Source organism: Canis lupus, chromosome 20 (assembly GCF_048164855.1).
Source record: "Canis lupus baileyi chromosome 20, mCanLup2.hap1, whole genome shotgun sequence".
Classification (NCBI taxonomy): domain Eukaryota; kingdom Metazoa; phylum Chordata; class Mammalia; order Carnivora; family Canidae; genus Canis; species Canis lupus.
Window position 1 is genome coordinate 18,779,225 of NC_132857.1, and position 21,207 is coordinate 18,800,431.

The following is a 21,207-nucleotide window of genomic DNA, read 5'->3' on the forward strand; positions in this document are numbered from 1 at the left end:
ATCAACTTCATCAAGTCATTAATAGAGTGAAATAGTTTGATGTTCTGGAGGATGTCTAGATGGCTCAAGCCTCTCTGAGTTCTATTATAACAGAGGGTGAGAGGTTAACATAGCCTTGAGGCAACACTACTACTGTTCATTTGAAGTGTGAACTGTTTCTGATTCTTTCTTTTTAAAAAATATCTATTTGTTTAGTGAAGGGAGAGAGTGCAAATGGGGGCGGGGGGAGGCAGAAGGAGAGGGAAAAGGAGACTCCCCACTGAGTAAGGAGCCCAATGCAGGGCTCAATCCCAGGACTCTGAGACTGTGACCTGAGCTGAAACCAAGAGTCAGACATTCAACCCACTGAGCCACCCAGGTACCTCCTGATTCTTCTTTCTGATGAGGAAGGAAAGAACATTTGCCAAATTAATGGCCACATACCATGTATTTCAGGCAGTGTTCATTTGCTCTAGCAAAGATCTCACAACTGACACAGCAGCTCTAATTTAAGCTACTATGTGGTTTTATCTGTGATCATCCACTGTTATCCTCCAGGATCTATCTAGTTATTGTAAAGGCCAGAACGGTGAAATGAAGGGAGATCTAATGAGGATCTTGCATTTTAGGTTTTAAGAATAGACCTAATTGCTGCCATTTTTTCCTGAGATGCTATATTGTGGCTGAATTGAAGGAGGTGGTAGTCTCAGAGATTTTCACTTGTCCTTCCCTACTATAATATAATAGCTTTTACCTCATAGGCCAAGGAACCAGTGGGGAGATTGTATTAACTTCCAAGTGTGTCCATTCAAATTATACACTTGGGAAGAAGGACAAACATTATACGGTCTCATTCATTTGGGGAATATAAAAAATAGTGAAAGGGAATAAAGGGGAAAGGAGAAAAAAATGAGTGGGAAATATCAGAAAGGGAGACAGAACATGAGAGACTCCTAACTCTGGGAAACTAGGGGTGGTAGAAAAGGAGGTGGGGGGGGGGGCGCGGGATGACTGGGTGACAGGCACTGAGGGGGGCACCTGATGGGTTGAGCACTGGGTGTTATACTATATGTTGGCAAATTGAACACCAATAAAAAAATAAATAAATAAAACAAATTATACACTTGGGGATCAGTAAAATGACCATTAGTTGATCCATGGACCCACTGGACCCACTGGGAATTAGATTTTAAGCTACCATGACATATATTATCTGACTGCTATGTGCCCCCATTCTCATAGGGAAGTCATAATGACACCTCAAATCCCTGAATATCAAGATCAAACAGCCCTTGGAAGGCTTCGGTATTCCCCTTCCTCAATGTATGGTTTCCCAAGTAGTGACTATGGGCTAATGGGGAAGAATTGGAAGGAATCATCATATGTAGACTTGCTATCTTGTTGCACAGTCCTTTCTCCTGGGGAAACTGTCCTTCCTATAGTCAGTGGGTTATAGGTCAAAAACAAACTGGCTCAGGTATGAAACTGGCAAAAGAATTGTGATTTTTATTGGAGTGGTTCCCCTCAGCCTCATGATTATTCATTTTTAACTTCTTTTGTGTAAATGAAGCATATCTTTGTTGGCTTCCCATCTATATCACCCCTAGGAATGCCTTGTTGTATTAACCATCTTCATTCCTCTTTGTAGGTGAAGACCCCTGGCTGCCAACCTTACCTTATCACTCTCCACCATACTTGCAGCCACCTTGCTTTTGATTTGTTCAGCATCCTCACCTAGACTCTATTATTTTATTTTTATTTATTTATTTTTTTTAGACTCTATTATTTTAGATCTGGTCATCCTCATTGCTCTCAGACAGTTCAGTTCTATAGTCATGTATTATTAAGCTTTCACTCTGGAAGAGAGCCATCAATCAAACACTAATCTTAGGTGTTGCTGTGAGTGTTGGGTAGAAGAAGGGAGCCATAGGCAAGAATGAGGTCAGGAGGCCACCACTTTGGAATTAAATAGCATGATCATGTTTGGAGGTATAGGAAGAATAGTTAAGCTACACAGTGATTGACTAATTGCAATACTATGATGGGCCATCTAGACACATCATTGTTCTCAAGCAGGCAAAATGAACAAGAGGCTCTGCCTCCAGATAGAAGCAGAATAGAGTGTGGAGATTTGGTTGTAGGAGGAAAAGAAAAGATAATAAAAGTAGCTGGAAAAGTACAGGTGCACTAAAGGATGCACTAACTGGCAGATACCTTTTTAGCTCAGTCTGGACTTGGGTATCAATAACCATTGGCTAGAAATTAAGATTTCACACATAGCTAGAAATTAAGATGTATCTAATACCAACATAGTCTCAGACCCCAAACCTTAAAGTTAACACACAAATTGGCCCTATGTCTCTATGTCTCTATATCCCTGGAAATTCTGTCAGGGCAAATATAAACCTTAAGGAGAAATACACCCTCAACTCAAGATGCACAAAATTCACATAGACAAAGCCCTACTAAAAATGATCCCCACATAATTAACAATTATAAAATATATGAGGAATCGACCACATTTGGGAATCAACAAACACAGCAACAGAATTAAATAGCAAAATTAAAATAGTTAGAAATTCTAAATTAGATACTACTAAATCATACATTTAAATTGATTAAAGACCTAAAATAAGTAACTAAAAACATTAAAAGACCAGGACTCTATGGAAGACACTTCAGAATTCAACACAGAAAGAGATTTAAAAATACGGAAGAGAGTTTAAAAAACATAGAATATAAAATGAGAAAATCCATCACAGGATTTTCAGAAATATAGAAAATATGAGGGAGAAGTAAAATTTGAAGATCTAGTAGTTAAAGTTTTTCCAGAATGGATGAATGATGTGAATTCTTACATTCAGAAAGCATGGTGAGTGCTGAACAGAGTAAATAAATATAAATATACATCTAGATAAAGGGGAGACCATAAAAACAGCAAAGATTAAAAAATCAAATAGATGAAGAATGGATTTATATCAGATTTCTTAACAGAAGACACAGCTGACAAGTCAATATAATTTCACCACGCTGAGAGAAAATACCAGGTATTTCAGGATTCTATTTTCAAACAAATTTTTATTCAGTAATAAGGATGAAATAGACATTTCCACACACACAAAGAATCAAAGTCTTCACTATTATCAAATTCTCATTGAGAAATTTCTAACATATGTACTTCAGGAAGAAGAGCTCAAACTCAGAAGGCAGACATAAGATGCAAGAGATAGTTTTATGCCAAGAAATGGTAAACATGTGCAAATCTTAAAAATACTTTGCAGTGTAAGAGTAAAAATCAGGATGGAACTAAAATGCTACATGACAATAACTTTTAAGGTAAAAGATAAGTCAAGGATTTTATACACAGGTACACACACATACATATATATGCATACACATATGCACATACAAGTATATGTATGTATGTATTTATATAGAAGATAAGACTTCCAAACTGGAATTGGTGGAGAATTGGGGAAAAAAATCAGTCAACTAAAAAAAGGCAGGAAAGGAAGTAGGGGGAGAAAAGGAAGAAAAGAAGGGAAAATGCACAGTAAAAAAAAAAAAAAAGGCAACAAATAATATATAGAAATTAAAGCAAATATGGCGGGCAGCCCAGGTGGTGCAGCGGTTTAGCGCCGACTGCAGCCTGGGGCGTGATCCTGGAGACCCGGGATTGAGTCCCACATCGGGCTCCCTGCATGGAGCCTGCTTCTCCCTCTGCCTGTGTCTCTGCCTCTCTCTCTCTCTCTGTGTCTCTATGAATAAATAAATAAAATCTTAAAAAAAAATAAAGCAAATATGGCAACAGTCACACTGAATGTAAATGTATTACCTTCCCTCTTAAAAGACTGAGATTATCAGATTAGACAGAAAGACTAAATACAACATGTCTTGATTCCAGCAGATATACATATAATTTATAGACATGAACATTTAAATTAATGTGATGGAAAAGATATATCAAGTAAATATTAACCCAAAGAAGGTTGTTGTAGCTAGAGTAACAGCAAACAAAACTGGCCTTAAGACAAAAGGAATTTTTAGAGATGGATACAATATAATGATCAAATGAACAATTTGTCTACAAAATATGACAATTTTAAACTTGTATGTATTTAATAAAATAGCTATAAAATGTGAAAAGTGAAAATTTACAGTATTACAAAGACAAATTTGACAAAGCCATCTCATATTCATGCCTCTCTGAAACTGGTGGACCAAGCCTACACAAATCAATAAGGATGGGAACAGGGATTATTACAAACAGACTGGAGAGATCTTTTTAAGGTGAAATGTTCTAAAATTACTGTAGTGATGTTTGCACAATTTATAAATTTACTAAAAATCATTGAATTATGCAATTTTAAATCATTGAATTTTATAGCATTTAAATTATACCTCATTAAAGCTGTTAAAAACAAATCTATAGGGATATAGAAAATTTGGGAAACCTATCCAGTACACTGCATTTGCCAATTAAGATACAAAAATTCTACTCAAGTGCAAATGGAATGTTTAGAAAATTTTGCTTCACATGACACCACAAAGTAAATCTCGGCTAGTAAGAAAGAACTGACATCTGGTAGATCATATTTTTTTAATATAATTAATTAAAAGTAGAAGATTAAATAAGTGATTTTTAAAATTCATGTCTGAAATACTTCTAAATCATGGACTTAAGAAGAAATCACAATACAAATTAGAAAATACTTAGAACTGAACAAATAAAAGTACTGTCATTAATGTAAGATAAGCTAAGGTAGGTATTTATTTAAAGATTTCTTTACCCATTATATATAGAGAGAAATTAGGTGCACATGCAAGCAGGAGCGGAGGGGAGGGAGAGGAAGAATCCTCAAGCCGACTCCCCACAGGGCAGGGAGCCCAACTTGGGCTCAATCCCACGACCCTGAGATCATGACCCAGGCTGAAATCAAGAGTCAGTTGCCCAACCGGCTGAGCCACCCGGGGACCTTAAGGTAGGTATTTAAAAGGTCATTAGAGGGGATCCCTGGGTGGCTTAGCGGTTTGGCGCCTGCCTTTGGCCCAGGGCGTGATCCTGGAGACCCGGGATCGAATCCCACGTCGGGCTCCCGGTGCATGGAGCCTGCTTCTCCCTCTGCCTGTGTCTCTGCCTCTCTCTCTCTCTGTGACTATCATGAGTAAAAAAAAAAAAAAAAAAAAGTACATTAGAAGTCTTAACTACTGATACTAGGAATACATAAAAAGAGCTCATTACACATGCAGTGGTTTTTTAATCTTAAGAGAAAAATATGAATAACTAAATTTGAGAACTTACATGCAAGTTACATGGCCTTAACTTCAAAGGGCTAAAAATGTGTGTGGGGGGGAAGCGTGTGAATATTCAGAGGATTTTAAATGTTTCTGCCATGTCTGGAAAGGAGAAAAATAAATTGTCTTGGTCTGCAGATGATATGACTGTGTAGAAAACTTAAGAGAATTTATACACTATTAAGTAATATAGAATTTACTATTAGAACTAATATGTTGGTAAATTTACTTGGAATGTACAGAAACCAAGTTCATTGATACGCACCAATAATAAATGGTAAAGAAATGTAATTTTTAACTATTAAAGACATTTAAGACATTTTGTAATAAATGTCAGAAAGGTGAGAAAGATCTACATAAGAAAACTTTAAAACATCATTGAAAGACATAAAATAAGACCTGATTTAAAAATATATTTATATGCACATAAAATAAACATAAAATTACTTACATATACATAAAATATTCGTAGATGGGTATATCCACCATCAGAAACACATTCATTTCCCCCAGATCAATCTCTAAATTCCATGCAATTCAAATTAAAAATCACAATAGATTCTTCTTTTTTTCTTTTTTTCCTTCTCGATGTACATAGGTCTATCTCGTTAAGCTGATCCTAAACTCATGTGGAAGAGGAAAGATCCAGGAGAAACATTTTTTGAGTCAAAGAACAAGAAATATCAAGATTGCATCTGACTGCAAAGTACCACCAGCAACAACAAAATACCTACAGTGGCTTAAATTGAGTATCATTTGTATGACATAACAAAAGTATGTCTATCTATAAAGAGAAAAAATGAAAATATGCTAACCAAAGCATTTGAATCTGGATCTTTCTGCCAGTTATTTCTAAATCTAAATTAATAAATGGACACTGTGATTATACATCAGTCTCTATGAGCTTGACCTATGAATCCGCTCCTATGAAAGGATTCATTTTCCACACAGTGATAGAGCCAAGTTTCTGATCCTACAAGTTCAGATCATCATAAATTCATGAAACTAAATGCCATGTTATGAGACCACTTGATAGACAACAGTCTGACTTCAGGTAGTAGCTCTAAAAGATTACCACCTTGAAGCCTTCTATTCGAAACTAATTCTCTCTGTGCCAATTTCATGTTTATTCACTATCCTTCTGATTTGAAATTCAGCTTCTCATATTAATCTTTATAAAGCAAGATTATGTCTCCAACCTGCATGACACTCTCCAGTCAAAATTGCTTACAATGTGCTAGACACTGCTCTAAAGTAGGAAGGAGGGGTAGGTCGTTACACCCACTACAGAAAAAAAAAAATCTAAGTGATCATTGCCATTCCAGGGTATGATGTAGATTTCATGATAGCATATGGCATTGTGCTTTGCCTAGAGTGGCACCCAGTAAATATTTTGACTAATTGGTTGTCACAGCAAATAAAATAAAACCAACAGAGCAATCCATACTTTTTGGATATTAAAATTCCCCAGAAATGTTTCCTTACCATGTAACTCCCGTCATATGCCTAGTAGAGACAAGTGAAGTCAAGCCAATTTAATAGGTTAAATGGTTCAACATGGATAAATGAGATATGCGGCATGGGGCATGGTGATCCGAGGGCCTACTCAAGTAACACTACTCTTGTGACTAAATTGATCTTTTTCAGAAGAATTATCAGCACATCTTAACATGACACTGAGAAGTAATTAAATGTACTTTGGTCTGAAGTGGGGAGAAGGATGTGGGAGAGGGAATAAGTTTTTGTTTTCTTTCACAGTCAAAAAATCAAAGAGAACTATGGTTTAATGCTCCAGGACATTACCTAGCCAGGGGGGGCTGGAAGGGTTAGGGGTGCTCTTGTGGCTCTCCCAGAATATCTTTCTCCTCGTGTTGCTGCCAGACTTTCTTCCTTAAAGATACTACATAAATCACTACTGGAGAAATAATTTACAGCCACAGAGGAGGAAAGGGCGGGGCGGTGGGGGTTGTAGATTACAATGAGAAGTCCTGATTTTTCAGCAGACTCTATGAAGACGGAAGCAGGAGGCAGCTGGATAGGAATATGAAACATATTGTGCCCAAACAGACTTCCCATCTTCATGCTGTGGCTGGGATCCATCTGTTTATCATTGGATGCAACACAGGCTAGGGCAAAATGTGCCATTAATAGTTTTGGGAAGTTGGGAAGCAGAAGGGGAAATGGTAAGCCACAGAAAGGTTCACAGAATTGGCTGCCTTCTAACTAGCCACATTTAACAATGTGTTTACAGACAGCAGCAAAATTTGCAACCTGGTCTTCCCAATCAATCCCTGGTACAAGACTGTTTCTTACCAGGGAGAATCACAATCACCAGCAGAAGAGATGATATAGGATATGTTTTTGTGGAGAGACAGCCAAAAAGATGAAGAACTTAACTCTTGGCATATTTCTTCTTCCAGCTATCTCAATTTTGATGAAATACAAAAGAAGAGAGGAGATTTACATTTGCAAACAACAGGTAAGAGGAAACGATTGACACAATTCATTATATGATCTGCTTTTCAGGAAGATGTGGGCTTTCAACATTATCCCCAACGTTATCCCCATGTTTGAGCTATCTGTGTTTCACCATATGGATCATTCTCACAAGAGGTACACAATTACTCCACTCACATGTCAATTACTACATTTGATATAGCTGTTTAATCTGAACAATTCAACCCAAAACATTTATTCTCCTGAGTTTGTGATGGGCTTTAATTTTTCACTTGCATCATTTTTGAGAAGCATCATGCTGCTCAGGGAAAAATTCTCTGAGAAGAAAACTGTTAAGTGGAGATCACAAGGTGTAATGGAACTCTAGTCTAATATATTAATTGACCTGTTTTATCTTCTGATAGTTTCTGTTACATTTGACCCTGCCGCCTTCATGCAGTTAGCCTAGAAGAATCCACCCCCTCAAAGGAGGATTATTTTATCAGAACTCTGAGAATCAGAGTTGTCAAGGCTTAGATGCCAGGTATTCAACAAAAGGATCAGAGGAATATATGACCAATCCCTACCACGTAGGTTTGTTTACATAAGTATGTGAATCACACACAAAACTAAAATATTTCATCCATCTGATTCACCTGGAACCACGTGACTCTGTATGGAATTCTGAACTGTGGTCCACATTTGCCCAACGAATAACATTTATTTGGTGCTTGCTCTACTGTACAACTTGTAAGGAATAAAATGAGAAGTAGGCTACCTTACCTGTCCCCCAAGAGCTTAAAACTTCACAAAGTGAGTAAGAAATACATCCAGATAAGTCTGATAGAGGCATTATGTGAAATACCAGAGAGGCACCAATCAATCTAAAATGCCACAACCCAATGGCACCTGTGTCCTTCAGAGCATCAAAAGCTATTATTTTTTGTGGAGTTTCCTTGTACATTAATGGTTTGCCTGACTAGAACAAATATTAGCCTATCTCGGTACAATAGTTTTCCTAGCACATAGCAATAGCCTGGCTATTCAAAGCATATTTTGTGGAAAGAAGGAAGGAAGGAAGGAAGGAAGGAAGGAAGGAAGGAAGTCAGTTATGCCAAGGTCTATTTTTGTTCAGTGAAATATCAAATTTTATTTTTTAAGAATTTAGAAAAATAGCCTTGTGTGTTAGATTAGCTACTGCCAAGCTGGCACCACCAACAACCTCTTCCAAGCCTGAGAACTGCACTGGAATCCTCTTGCAGAGTTATGGAAGAGGACCTGGGATAGACGTGGAAAGTGAAGCTAATTTCCTGCTAATTTTCTGATTTTCTGGAGGTATTTGCACACATACACACAGACCAGGTTTGGACATCCACCCACGAGGCTGATAGAGTTAGTGAGGGCTTCTCGGAGATTCTCAAGAAGTGCAGAGGCTTGCAAACAAGCTTTTGAAAACTACTCCATGTGTTTCAGGCTGTGGGCATCAGTGTCATGTCTTCTGACCTTCGGGGCAGCCTCTCTGACCTTCAGTGGCAGCACTGGTGAACCCCTCCGCCCCTCCTTCCAGCTCTTCCAAAAGTTGTACAAGTTCCTAATTATCAATTAAACTCTTTATATCTGGAACACAAAGAATAGTTTCTATTTCCTTGCCCAAACCTGACTTGTCCATTCAGAAGTTTATCCGGCCCTCACATATGACCACACTCACATGAACAGTGTCTGTATCTGGATTATTCCATTTCAGTAATTTCAGATTAGCTTTCTCTTTGGACAAAAAGAAACCAGTCCACAGAGAGAAAAGACTTTATTTGCACATAAGACAAATGATATTCAGTCAGTTATTCTTTAGGATATCAACCTAACTCTGCTTGTAGAGTAGACATTCAGTTCTTCTGAATAACCATTTTAATTTCGTGATGATAGTTTTGTTGGGTATCTCCAATAATTTAAAATAAATCTATACCTCTCAGCAGGTATGTTTTCATTCCCATTTATAGCTGGAAAAGCTGAAACCTATAAGAGTCAATAGTAGCTCTGATACATCACATTTCTTACTTTGGAATAATATTAAAAACCCAATATCATTTGAAATAGAAGGTTTCAAAAATAATGGTAATTTTTTTGTAGCCAGCCTCATGAATAAGAGGCCGCGCCGTGAAACTTAATTTTAAACTTAAGAATATAAGCCACACATATTCAACTGATTCATTTTAACTCTTGGGAACACTTTATTGTATTTTCCTAAAGATTTTTACTCAGATTTTCCACTTCCAGAATTTCCCAGTGCAGTTTGGTCCCAAAGCCTACCAAATCCACTAAGATTGCTCACAGATAATACCAACAGTGCAGCAATAGCAACAATTAAAAAAAAAAAAAAAAAAGAGAGAGAGATAGTCCCAAGTTGAGAACCCTTCATGGAATTATGGGACAGGCTTCTCCAGTCAATGTCGAGAATGCCAGGACACTATAAACACAGAGCGATGCAACACTGAGACAGCCTGGAGTTCACATTGGCCTCTTCCCTGTGGGAACAGCTGTACTGAGCACAGACGGCTCATGTCTTCCTCACTTCTCACTTTTGGGTTCAGGCTGCATTAGTGTCATACTGTTCTTGGTTTCCCAGTACATGGTTCAGAGTACCCCACCGAGCATTCTCGTGACAGCCAAATCTCCACCACTACCGTGTCATACCTGTGTGCATTTTCTTTCTTCTATTTTCATGATCTTAAAGCAAAGCCCACCCTGGCACCAACAGGTATTATGGAGAAGGGAAAGGGATCTAACATTTAATGAGAGACATAGGTTAAACTGAGTGTGCTATAGTTTGAAGGGCTTCAAAGAGGTCACATTAAATGACCTGGTTCTAAATGAGAAGATTCTGGGTGATATGAGTCTTGGATTCCTCTTCTGCAGTAATGAATGCCATCTTCCTTGGTAGCAGGCAGTATTCACTGAAATAATGTGCACGAAGCACTAAGTTCAGTGACTAGCACACGGTAACTACAACAATAGTAGAAACTAGCCTGATTATGCAAAAATGCTTTTGGGGTGAAAAGACTTGCTGTGCCACTTACTAGCTGCATGACTTGGGCCAAAGCCTTTCACCTCCCTGAGCCTGATGGCCTCACGTGTCAGATGAATCAATACCATCTGTGCTCTTAACTCAAGGGCTTCCATGAAAGGCAAGTAGGAATGTCTCCATGAAGGTAAACCATACATTGTCAATCTTTTTTTTTTTTTTAAGATTTTATTTATTTATTCATGAGAGAGAGAGAGAGGCAGAGACATAGGTAGATGGAAAAGCAGGCTCCCCGCAAGGAGCCCAATATGGCACTCAATCCCAGGACCCTAGGATCAGGACCTGAGCCAAAGGCAGGCGCTCAAGTCCCTGAGCCACCCAGGCATCCCCATTGTCAACCTTTAAACGAGGTGTGTGTCACTCCCTCACCCACCAAGTTTGCTTTGATGAATTGGCAATCTTATGAGGCCACAAAAAAAGTACTAGACAGCACTGGAGTAGAATAATGATTATCAGAGAACTTATACTCAGTCATAACACCTTAAACCAATTTGTATAGAAAACCTCTAAATAAAAATACATCAAAGCATAACCTATCAGCATTTCTTTCAAAAAAAAGTGGTCAGGAAACAAAAGCTATAACAAATATAAGAAGTTCCACATGCTTTATTGAACTCCTTTGCTGGAGGCAGGAAGTACGTGAATACAAATTCCCCAGATTCCAGAGAGGTAGTGTCCCCAGCTATGCACACATCATAATATCCCCCCAAAACTCCATTAGCTAAACTCCTACCTTGCAATTCTAGAATCACATAGTATTCCCTATGCTTTAAAAGTATATGCATTTTACACACATATTCAATTTAAGAACGCATTGTAGAAATTGTTCAAACATAAGCTGTTGCTTCTTTTTTTTTTTTTTTAACAGTTAAATAGAATTACAAGAGGAAGAAGGAATGTCATTATGAAATCTGTGTGTATGGGAGGGCCAGAGAAGGACCGAGGGCAAACAGTAAGCTGTGCTATCAGGAGGAATTTAAACAGGTAGTCAGGTTTCTGAGTATGGAAAGGAAAGAAGTTTCAATTGGACTACGTTCAACAGGACATGAGCCCGGAAGGACTGCTTTAGTCTTATGATATAAAAAGAAGTTATATAAGTTGAACAAATGCTCCTCTCTTTCAGGAATGTCTTACACAAGTTGCACAAACTGTCAGAAGCCTTGGGGAAATAGCTGGTGGCAAAAATGTTTGTCCAATGCTCAGCTGATAGGCATGCATTGCAAAACTCTCCCTGGTATTTATTACCCTCGCCCTGCCCCCCTGCACACACACACATCCACACAGCAGTGACTGCACATCAAAGTGGAGTCCTTACTACCCTTTTGCCCTTCTGAGTTCCTGCCAGCAGATCAGGTCTGGTTCAGGGAGGTGTGCCTCTGAGAGCGTCTTCCTCCCTGTGCCATCCCTGTTCTGGATATAAATGGAGGCCTCCATGTCTACAACTGTTTATCTCATAAAAGACACATTGTTCAAAGCCACACTAGGAAAAGCATTATAGATTGTACCTTGGGCATATCTTCTCAGCAGAAAAATGGCTTCAATGACCTAATTATTCCTACCCTTAATTCTATGATCTTTTAGAATTTTTTAAAATATTTTATTTTTATTTATTCATGAGACACAGAGAGAGAGAGAGGCAGAGAGAGAAGCAGGCTGTGGGACTCGATCCCAGGAACCCCAGGATCACAACCTGAGCCAAAAGCAGATGCTCAACCACTGAACCACTCAAGTACCCCTTTTTAGAATTTTTCAAGAGAAAAAATTCTAGTTGAGCTGAAGAGATGGAAGGAGTGAGACGCACAGAGAGAGAGGCAGAGACAGAGGCAGAGGGAGAAGCAGCTGTGGGACTCGATCCCAGGAACCCCAGGATCACAACCTGAGCCAAAAGCAGATGTTCAACCACTGAACCACTCAAGTGCCCCCTTTTTAGAATTTTTCAAGAGAAAAAATTCTAGTTGGGCTGAAGAGATGGAAGGAGTGAGAGGAAAAAAGAGCAAAAATCATCTCAAATCACTTGACCCTGTATATTTAGTATCCCCACCCCAAGAACTGAATCTTCATTGGCTAAACATTACTAGTGCTTATGCTTCAAGTGAAATTTTGAATTTTCCTTTCCAGCTTGAGTTAGGGTGATAAGGCAAACATATTCAGACTTCTCATGTTATAAAAGTAAAAAAGTACCACTTTTCCCCCCCAAGTGTTGTCCAGGATCTATTTGCAAAACTGTTACTTAAAGATTGTGTTAATTAGATTAATGGAACACACATCTCCACCACAGTATAGTAAAGGAGGACTTATTAATAGACCTAATTCTTACCTCCTCCTTCGAAGAGGCTGCTGTTTCTGTCTTGTGTGTCATGGGGAAACGGACCACATAAAGAGAATAACAGCAGTGCTAAGCAACCTGAACCGAGCGCGCACTCTGTGCCAGGTGCCACACCCAGCGCCCTGCATCTATGAGGTTGCATGATGCTCACAGCCACCCGCGGAGGCCCGAGCTGTAGCTCGTCCTGTACTTCCTTCCTCTGCACGTCCCACAGCTGGGGGGTGACACCCGGTCCTTCCCCCTGCACTGTTCTCTCCTCGGCTGGCATCTGTGGCCATTGTTCACGGGGACTTCCGCCACCACTTCTTGGCGTCACAGGATGTGGTGCCTCTGCTCTTTAAGCAAGGGCTCCACAGCCACGAAGTTTCTATGCTTTTCTATTTTTAGAAATTAACACAGATGTGCCTTTGGGCATTGTTTTTCAGGGAATTTGTACCTCTTTTCTTTGCCTGGGCTGTTCTCATAAAGTGTTGTCATTCCATTTCCAGTCACATCTAGTGCGGCTTGATAAATGGATTTTTGAACCAGTGGCTAACTGTGCTCTGGGGTGGCACTTCCTAAGGGTAGGGGGAGTGTGTGTGTTCGCTCTCCAAATGAAGCTGTGACAGAAGCTACTAGATTATAAAAACATGGGCTTTGGAAACCAGCAGACCTGGGTTAGAATCCTGGCTTTATCGATAGCTCCTGCAGGCCCTTTGAAAGATTCCTTAATTTCTATAAGCTTCGGCTTCCTTTTTGGTAAAATGGGAATAATGATAATACCTACCTCAAATAGATGTTGTAAAAATTAAACATCATTTTGCATAATATAGTTATTGGCACTTGAGAAATACTAGCTACTATAATCATTTTTTCAAACTCTCACTGTACGAACATCGTTGCTATCATTCATTTAATAATATTCTGTAATATGATCTAGCCATTCTATACTTAAGTGGATTCCCTGGGAAACCTGCACTTATTTGTACAAAGAGACCTTTAAAGGAATGTCTTTGAAACATTATCTATACCAGTTGTTAGAGGATGACTTGTGCCCCCCCAAATTCATATATTGAAGTCCTAATTCCCAGTACCTCAGAATGCGACTGTATTTGGATACAGGGTCTTCAGAGAGGTAATTAAGTTAAAATGAGGTCATTAGTGTGATCCCTAATCCTCTGTGACTAGTGTCCTTATAAGAAAAGGAGATTAGGAGCCCGACATAGGAAGACACAGCCATGGAGGAATTATCCAAGGAGGAAAAGATGGCCATCTATAAACCCATCTATGGAAGCTTCAGAAGAGACCAGCCCTGCCAACATCTTCATCTTGGACTTCCAGCCTCTACAATTGTGAGAAAACAAATTTCTATTGTTTAAGCCACCTGGTCTGTAGTACTTCGTTTGGCAGCCTTAGCAAACTAACACAGCTGTCACTTTTATTAGAAATCTAGTATGTGGGCAGCCCCAGTGGCTCAGCGGTTTAGCACCGCCTTCGGCCCAGGGCGGCCCAGGGTGTAATCCTGGAGCCCGGGGATCAAGTCCCACATCAGGCTCCCTGCAGGGAGCCTGCTTCTCCCTCTGCCTGTGTCTCTGCCTCTCTCTCTCTGTGCCTCTCATGAATGAATAGATAAAATCTTAAAAAAAAAAAAAAGAAAGAAAGAAATCTGGTATGCATTAATTGGATTAATCATTATCCTTGGTCCATGACACATTGTCATCATTGGGCTATGAATGTTAGGCTTACATTTATTTATTTATTTATTTATTTATTTATTTATTTATTTATTTATTTATCGAAATAAACATCTGTTGATCCCATCTCCCAACACAAAAATAAGACTAGAAATAACTTGCTTTTAATCAAACATTCCACCAGCCTTATCTTTGTCTCCTAAATGCCCATCAATTTGAAGGTAAATAAATTATAATATGTTCATAGAGTGGAATACTATACATCAGTGAAAGTGACTGAATTAAAGCTATAATTATTTTTTAAAGCTATAATTATTAATATGCATAAATATCAAACATATACTACCCCTGGGGAAAGAGGGAAGGTAGGGACAGGATTGGGGTGGATACAGAAAGGGTTTCAATTGTATTTGTAATGTTTAATGTCTTAAGCAGAATGCCAGAATGCAAATAAATACTATATTATCTATGTTATTTATATGCCTAACTATGTCATAAAAACAAGTTTTATAAAATAATTTTAAATTATCATCTTTAGTGTCATTCTCAGTTATTAAAGACAGGGAAGCAAGAGGCGCTATGGCCTGGGAGGGATCCTTACTGTTCACTGTCATCCCCACCATGTCCCCCTTCTAAACAATTAGGAGGATTCTGTAGTTCTGTGATGTCCCTGACCTTGAACCTCACTGAAATCTTCCTCATATATCCGCAGACAGGCTGTTCTAGCAGTCATATTTCAAATCCTTCTAGTTGGTCAGTAGTTTACCATTTGCCACCAAGGGTGACTATAGGTAATTATATGAACCTCAAGGTTCTATGGAACCACCATGACAGACATGTGGAAGTAAATAAAGTGGAAACTCTCCTTGCTGTTAACTCATTGTAAATCAGGTCAACAACAACAACAACAAAATTCTGCCTAATTGAAAGCTTTGATGATATACTAAAAATGCTAATTTCAGCATTTCAGATCAAGCTTAAAAAGATCCAACTGAGATTTTATTCTTTTAAAAAACTGCATTGTATGGCAGTAAGAGCTCAGACATACCTGAGGTTGAATCCAGTCTGATGTAGATACACTGTTTGATTTTGACGAATTACCTAACCTGTATAACTCTTGATGTTCTGTCCTTTTTTTTTTTTTTTTAAGATTTTATTTATTTATTTATTTAGTTAGTTAGTTAGTTAGTTAGTTATTCATGAGAGACACACACACACAAAGAGGCACAGACACAGGCAGAGGGAGAAGCCGGTTCCATGCAGGGAGCCTGACATGGTACTGAATCTCGGGTCTCCAAGATCAGGCCCTGAGCTGAAGGCGGCGCTAAACCGCCGAGCCACCCGGGCTGCCCTGTCCTTTCCTTAATACAGGAACGATGATCACTACTCGATGATCACTACTCGGCAAAGGTTTTGTAAAACTGTACAAGGTAATACATGTAAAGCACTTTTCACAGTGCTGCCACATGGCATGTTTCCAGCATATATAAATCCATCCCTTCCGTCCTCTGACAGTTAAATTATCCAAGATAAACAAGAAATTTTTAAAAAACCCATTGTTGTTACTACAACTATTTTTGGGATCCTCTTAAAGTCTTCAATATTCCAGCAAAGGTAGAAAATAAATGAGAAGGCATAAGAAGGGAAAGAAGTTCATGACAAACATGATTTTTCTTTTTGCTGCAGGGTCCTACCAGTAAATTTACAGGGTTGAAGCAGATTCGAGGAAGAAAGACACATTTAAAAAATGGTATAATGCTAAATAATGAGAAAAAAAGATCACAATAAAGATATTTGATAAAAGAGGTGGCTAATGTGGTTTTAGTAATATCTTTACAGTTTCTTTTAAGGAGGAGAATTTTGAAAAATGTTTACAATATTGCAAATCAGAATGAGACACAGATTTAAATTAAATCAGGGAGACTTCAGTTAAAACTTTTCAGATTTCCATAGTTAAAAAACACTAGGAATAGTTCTGGAATTTCCATCCCTGGAGATCCTCAAATGGATTATTTTTTGGCCTGGATATTTTGGAGTATTCCTTGCTAAACCAACAAATCCTTTTTTTTTTTTTTAATTCTAGGATTAAAAAAATAGAGATGTACATTACACATTTTTATGATTGTATATGACACAGTATTCTAAGATTTTATTTATTTGAGAGAGAGGGAGAGACAGCACAAGTAAGGGGCAGAGGGAAAGGGACAAGTAGACTCCCCTCCTAGCAGGGAGCCCAATGTGGGGCTCATTCCCAGGATGCTGGGATCACGAACGGAGGCAAAGGCAGATGCTTAATCAAGGGAGCCACCCAGGCACCCATGTATATGACATCATATTCTAAAATGCTACTTTAATTTTTTATCAAAACTCTAATCCTAAAAGTGTAATTTTTAGTTGTCCTTTTTACTCAATATTGTATCAAAAGCATTTTCCCATGTTATTTAATATTCTCTGAAAATATAATATTCCTTCATTATTTGCTTGTTTCAGATCTTTAAGATAAATAACTGTGTGATGAATATCCATGAATATAAGCAATTTTGAAACCCTTTTTGTCTATTGCCCTCCAAAAATATGTACCAAGTTACACTTCACCAGTGCTACCTATTTCACTTCATCCTCAGGCACTCTGAGATTAGCATTTTAAAACCCTCTTTGCCCTTATGTTTACCAGGGAAATCATATCCCATTGTTAATATAATATGCATATCTTTGATTACCAGTGAGGCTAAAGGTTTTTTAATAAGTCCATTCAGAATACCTGATTTGTCCTGGAAAAGCTCATATATAAAAGCAGCCTTCTAAAGAGTCCTCTATTAATCTGTCTCTACAGAGACACCCCAATTTGAAAGCAAACTTTATTAGACCAGATGAAAATGCAAAATCCAACTACATGCTGTGTACACATACATATAAAGAAACAGATAACTTAGACATAAAAGGAGATTAAAAACATACAAATAGTATAAGAAAGCTAGAGTAGCTATTTTGATATCAGACATGTCAAACAAATTAAATTGCATGGTCAAAGCCAACAACTCTTTTCCACTCCAGAACTTTTTCATCATTAATGACAAGCTGATTTTATAGAATGAATAAAACGTTTTTTATGTATTTGAATTTTTTAAATGATTTTACCACAAACCAGAAGAAAATAGGGGAAAATGGGGAGCAAATAGCTGAGTATGGAACTATTGGTGAAACAAAAATAAAGTGGGAAGTTGGGTTCTTTATCATGTATCTTATAACGGGGACAAGATTGCCCACCATATTTTCCAGAAGAAAGTTATACGAAGGACTTTGGGTTTCTCAGGTGGCAAATCTCATATAATTAAAAATAGTTAAGGGCCATCTGGCTAGCTCAGCCAGAAGAGTGTGTGACTCCTGATCTCTAGGTTATGAGTTTGAGTGCCACATTGGGTGTAGAGATTACTTAAATCAATTTTTTTAAAAACCTTAAAATTTGCTCTCATGAAATATGTTATAGGCAATCACTTTTTAATAAAATTGTAAAGAAAATGTGACTGTTAGAATCTATACATATCTCCTGGAGAGAAATTTGAGGACTACTGGACTCTTTTACAACCTGATGACCAGCAGGGTAAAACTACAAAAGAAAGATCCTTTGAAATTTATGCCACTACAAAATGAGGTGTACAGGACAATCTTGATCACTAAAAGACTTAGTCAACATACTCTACTTATTTTTTTCATGTCAGTTACCACAGAATTTGAAATGAAAAGCTAAAGTAATTTATCCATGTCAATTATATTCCTTCTTTCAGTCATGGATTATTCAACCAAAGTTTGATGACACGAGGTGATTGATTATAGGTATAGTATTCCTAAAACATCATTTATCTAAAATGAGTTCATGTTCACCAGAAATTATCTTTTTTCAATTAAGATGATTTTTAGATTTTAATTTTTAACTTCTGTTTGGAAGTAAACTCAGATGCACAGAGAAGTTGCAAGAGTAAAAAGAGTACCCATTTGCCCTTTACCCAGATTCTTCTATTTGTTAACATTTTGCTCCATTTTCTTGATCATTCTGAACCATTTGAGACTAATTTGTATATATCACAGCCCTCCACCCCAGGTGCTTCAGTATGTATTTCCTAAAAATAAAGATATTCTCTCATATGACCTCAGTACAATTAATCAACTTCAGTAAATTTAACATTGATGCAATACTTCTATCTAACCTACTATTTATATTCCAAATTTTTCACTTGCCTCAATAATCTTTCATAACACTTTTTCCTTCAGAACTGAATCCAGTCTAAAGTCACCTATTGCATTTAGTTGTCAACTCCTTTAGTGTCCTTTAATTTTGAAAATCCCCTTAGGCCTTCCTTTCTTTGTCTCTTATGACATTGATATTTTTAAAGAATTCATTCTCTCTTATTTATTTAACAAAATTTTCTTTATTTAGAGTTGCCTGAGTTTTCCCTCATTATAAACTCAGATTATGAATTCTTGGCAGGAATTCTATATAAAGTGATGTTATGTCCTTCTCAAGGTATTGCATCCAGAAAGGATGATACTTTTTCATAAAAGAAAAAAATGTTTTCCATAGTACCTTAATAGATTGTTTAATGTAAAAATTAAGCTCCTGTTAATTTAATATGCTTTTTCTAAATTAAGTAAAATGTTATTACATATAAGAATTTTTATGTTTAAGACAAGAAAGTCATCCAACATTTTATGTATATATTTTCTCAGCTTTTCTATTCATTACCTTTTCTGTGATCTTTTTTATGAGCAAGCACTCAATAGCTGTAGGCTATTCAGTAGTCTACAATAGCTGTAGAACCATCTCTATAATATTCATTAAATCACTTCAAATGAGTTTTCAAAAAGTGTCTTCTTTTTAAAACATCTTTTGCGATCAAGACCTCCAAATGAAAATATTTGCATTTATCCCATGTCACTTGCTTATTTAATTATACTAAATGAAGCACTGAAGTCTTGTTACAACAGACAGTAACACTTATATCTCTAAATTGACACTAAAACTACTATTAAATATGGCATGATTTCTTGAGACTTACGCTCTGTTTTACTACACGTCTGTATTACAGATGAATTCTAGAGAAAAAGTCCATCCTAACAGCTGGTTTCAGTTCATTGTACTTTTTCTTAAAGAACATTTGTTTTCAATTTGTCTATAAATAATGGAAGAAAACACAGCTGAGGGGCCCCGTGTGATTTTTATAGAAGGTTCCTTTTTGGAAATCTGATAAGCTTATAACCACATATGTTTAAAATCATTCTAGTATAAAATTCAGAAAGTTGGGGTGGGGAAAATCCTACTTGCCAGGGAATTCAATGTTTATTTTATCTATTCATTTCTTAGCACTATTTGTCAAACATTTTGTGCTTTAGAAATTTTAGAAAAAAACTTAAGTACATGTTAAATTTGACAACATTCATTATAAAACTTTAGCATGGAAATGTTACTAAATTGATTATAAACCACAAGTACATGGGCAAAAAGAAATAAAAAATATGTGTTAATGACATAGAATGATAAACCTATACACAGACCTATTGAAAGTACAATACTTTAGCACATACGGGTGTGTCAGATATGGGTATGCCTGCATTGTTAAGAGGATGTGCCTTCTTTTAGAAGGATACAAACCTAGCAATACAAAACAAACAAGAAATTTGATAAGGTCTTGAAGATTAAAGATGTTTTTCTGGTGGGCAATGATCTGGCCAACAGAATTTAACTTTATGTGTGCTATATATTCTTTAGTAGATAATAGTTGATTACATCTTCATTTATTTATGTCAGATGTAATGCTCTGCTTTGGAAACGGAACCAGCAAATTCCAATTAGAAATGAGTTTGTTATATGTATTAGTCATTCTGTAAGGTACTATAAGCAATTAAAATCACAATTTCTTTAAATTAGAATGAACTGAATTTCTTTTTTTTTTAAGATTTTATTTATTCATAGAGAGAGAGAGAGAGAGGCAGAGACACAGGCAGAGGGAGAAGCAGGCTCCATGCAGGGAGCCCGACGTGGGACTTGATTCTGGGTCTCCAGGATCACACCCTGGGCCAAAGGCAGCGCTAAACCGCTGAGCCACCTGGGCTGCCCTAGAATGAACTGAATTTCAAACACTGGATGAAGTATTTAAGAGTCTTTGATAAGGGGGTGCCTGACTGGTTCAGTTGGGGGAGCATGTGATTCTTAAGCTCAGGGTTGTGAGTTGGAGTCCCATGTTGGGTGTAAAGATTACTTAAAAATTAAATCTTGAAGAAAAAAAAGAGCCTCTGGTAAGAATTTAAAGTATAGCTTTAAAAAGTTCTAGAGAATTATTCTTTAACATAAATTTTTATTAATATTATGCCTCCTCCAGGGGATCCCTGGGTGGCACAGCTGTTTGGCGCCTGCCTTTGGCCCA

At 37.4% G+C, this 21,207-nt stretch overlaps 2 long non-coding RNA genes across 2 annotated transcripts; one reads left to right on the plus strand and one right to left on the minus strand.

The window, feature by feature from the left end:
• Positions 1-3,072: 3,072 nt before the first annotated feature.
• Positions 3,073-13,333, minus strand: LOC140611710 (uncharacterized). The gene is made up of 3 exons (XR_012012856.1): positions 13,107-13,333; positions 5,726-5,893; positions 3,073-5,135 (listed from the first exon to the last, which is right to left on the minus strand). It is a non-coding gene; the product is annotated as an uncharacterized lncRNA (long non-coding RNA).
• On the plus strand, positions 13,278-16,571 carry LOC140611709 (uncharacterized). The gene is made up of 3 exons (XR_012012855.1): positions 13,278-13,478; positions 14,283-14,446; positions 16,475-16,571. It is a non-coding gene; the product is annotated as an uncharacterized lncRNA (long non-coding RNA).
• Positions 16,572-21,207: the final 4,636 nt, after the last annotated feature.